This window comes from Camellia sinensis, chromosome 3 (genome assembly GCF_055761805.1).
Source record: "Camellia sinensis isolate YWXY chromosome 3, ASM5576180v1, whole genome shotgun sequence".
In the NCBI taxonomy this organism is placed as follows: Eukaryota; Viridiplantae; Streptophyta; class Magnoliopsida; order Ericales; family Theaceae; genus Camellia; species Camellia sinensis.
In genome coordinates, this window is record NC_138963.1 from 148,749,029 (window position 1) to 148,752,383 (window position 3,355).

Here is a 3,355-nt window from a genome sequence, read left to right on the forward strand (position 1 = left end):
TTTTATGCTTTCCATATATGTCGTAAATCATCATTTTTTATTTATCATATTCATGACTAGCATCCATTTTCCATGCATTTGGGTTCAGTACATTTCCATTTGTGGGATTTATCATTTCTAAATGATTATATACGTTGTCTCATGCCTTGAAATGACACACATGTCATGTGTTAGTAGCCGGACCTCTAGGTATATTTTTGTATATATATTGCAATAGCTATTTGTATATAAAATCATGCATATAATTGGTCAACTGATCAACCATCACATGATGTAATCATAGGAAATAATTTTCAACGATTATATAGCCTTTGTACTTGTAGACACCCTATTTTTAACCGACCTTAAGACTTGGGCACTCTACCCATAGCTTCCGATGATGATACAGAAGGTCGTTCCAAGCAACAAGTAAAAGATAGGGAAGAAAATCAAACCCGCCCTATACTCAATTTTGGCCAAATCATTTTCTGGACTCTCAAACCTATTTTCAAAATATTTTTAAGACAATCGGTACATTTTCATTCATTTTGGAAAATATAGGCAATATTTTTCAAAAATGTTTTGATCTACTTTCCCAAAAAAGATAATTTAGAAAGCCAAAATGAATGGGAAAACATGGGAAACTTTTCACGAAAACTACTCGGATAAGCTTGGCTTCGCCAAATATCTTGTCTACAATACACCAAACTTTTTTCACCTGTAGATGCGTACCTGGATCTCTTTCTACACTACCGAACATTTCTCAAGCAACGTACCGAACAATTTTGATCCATGGACGTGTCTTCGGGTCTTTTCTAGCTCCACCGGGCAAATTTCTAAGGAAATACGCTGGACTACTCTAAAGTGGCCGGGCAAGTCTTATCCAGTGTATGCTATTCTGGTGTCAGCCGAGCAATTTTCTTGTGAGGTGTTCAAAGGATATTAGAATATGCCAACTAGATCCATGGGATCTAGAGGCATATTTCAAACCTTAAATGCCTATAAAATCACTACCCTTTTTAGAGGATAAGGGTTCCAATTTTCAAACTTTCTAAGACTTAATTTCTTAATCCTTAATTACTCCCTCTAACATTTAAATAAATTATACAAAGAGAAAGAGACACATAGAGAGAGAGAGAGAGTTTTGGTGAGAGTTTTGGACTATTTTCTACTTACCTTTGCTTGGATTGTCACGCCCCAAGCTCCGTGACAACGCCGCACACTCATTTAAGTGAGCATGCAAGGCTAAGAATCCAACACATAACCAACAATGTAAAATACTCAAATTAAATCCTTAAATATCATAATGCTAAAAACCATACAAATAGATAATTCTTATCATATGAAATTGTCCACCAAGTCCACTAATAAAAATAATAATAATAATAATAATGATCCAAATACTCAAATCATAGTCCTACTCTCGGTACTCCCACAAGTAAAAACCCTGCACAGCTCTACTCCTCAGAATCTGAAAAATAAAATAAGGGTAAGCTAGACAGCCCAGTAAATAACCAACCATCACTATTAGCTGGATCAAGTATACAAAAAAAATAGTCGATAACCAATAGATATATTTTTTGCTACCATTCAATAAATGAATAATTATTTTGTAAGATGGTTTCGTAGTTGAAAATAAACAGTGTAGCAATACATTTTAATTGAAAAGACAATGAGGTAATTCGATGAAATTTCGTTATTCAAAATTGATGGTTCGATATTCAAATGGTTCAATGATGCAATTCACAAAACCCAAGTCTTGGTGACTACGGTCACTTAGCCCGTGACAAGGCCCAGAACCACACATAGGCCGGTGGTAAAGCCCCAAAAGAAACTAGTTTCTGTGCCAATAAATAACCCCCATTGGCTAGGGTCCAAATCATAGTCAGACTAGAGTGATGTTCAAAATTCAAACAATACACAACTTTCAAATAAAACATTCGATATTTTCAGAATAAATGTTTAGTACAATTTTCAAAATAGTTTCATCAAATATTCAAATAATTTTCATAATAATATTCGATGTTGTTTTATACTTGACCCATATTTTATTTTAAGAGAACATGAAGGATATAAATAAATATTTGTGATTTTAAACGATTCGATAGGAATAAAAATGAACCAACAGTGATAGAGGGTTACTTACCTCAAACGCTTAGAAATAACACTCCAACACCAACTCCAAACACCCAATTTCACCACTTCAATCACACAAACCTATTAAATAAAACTTCAAATAAATTAATATTTTTTTACATGTTACAAACACTCACAAAAGCACCACTATATTAGATTAATGTATTACTTTAATATTCAAGAGATCAAACCATTCAACCCAACTTTATAGCCAAACACACCTTTACCCATGATACAAAACTCCATTGTTTCTATTACCCATCCAAAGTTACACTTACACATTGCACCCAATTCTCAAAACCTAAGTAGGCACCTATAGATCTTCCAAATCTCCTTAATGCATTGATTGTTAAATTCCTCAACATAAACTTAATAATTAACAGTAAAGACAGATTTTACCTTAACCAATGGGTGTCCCAAAAATCACCAACGTGCTGCCTTCAATCCCTATTGTAGCCTCACTTGAACCTCTCTTCTCTTTTTCTTTTCTTTTTTTCTTTTACCTTCTCAAACCCTAGCCGCCTATGGAGCAATTCATAGCCTCTGTTTTGTTTGTTTTCCAAGACTTAAAGCCACAATAGGTGGGCATATTAACCTAATTTCACAAAGTTACAAAATTACCCATCTAAGTAATAGGAAATATAATGCCATATCATAACTAATTCTTTGATATTAATAAATGACCCATATAAATTAATTTAATTACTAATCTATCCAATAAAATAATCCTACACACAACTTGGGTTTTACATGGATGGCTTGGAGTTAAAAGACCTTTATTGATGAGAGGGAGCTTGGTCAGAGTTAGGATTGCAAACGAACCAAGCTGAGTTGAACTTTTGAATGTTCAAGCTCGTTTATTAAGAATTAGTCGAGCTCGAGCTCGGCTCGTCAAATATTTATTGAACTCAAACTCGGCTTGAGCTCGCTCGATTACATAAACAAGTTGAGTTTGAGCTTGAATTTTTTTTTAATTAATTAACTAATTAAGATAAAAAAAAATACAAAATTATGAGTAAAATATATAATATTACTTATATTAATAATAAATTTTATCAATTAAATATTTAAATTTACACAAATACCAAACATAGATAAAAAATAAAACAGATTATTAAAAATTTATTTATTTTTATGCTCACAAGCTTTATCGAGCCGAGCTTAGGGCTACTCGAGCTCGACTTGATTAATAAACGAGCTTAAAAATCGAGTTTGAGCTCATTCATTTAGTAAACGAGTC

General features: G+C 32.9%; 1 long non-coding RNA gene across 1 annotated transcript; it reads right to left on the reverse strand.

Annotated features, from left to right (window-relative positions):
• Window positions 1-1,181: 1,181 nt before the first annotated feature.
• LOC145822832 (uncharacterized) lies at window positions 1,182-2,760 on the reverse strand. Its single transcript, XR_014364621.1, has 3 exons — window positions 2,515-2,760; window positions 2,126-2,196; window positions 1,182-1,450 (listed from the first exon to the last, which is right to left on the reverse strand). It is a non-coding gene; the product is annotated as an uncharacterized LOC145822832 (long non-coding RNA).
• Between the last annotated feature and the right edge of the window lie 595 nt (window positions 2,761-3,355).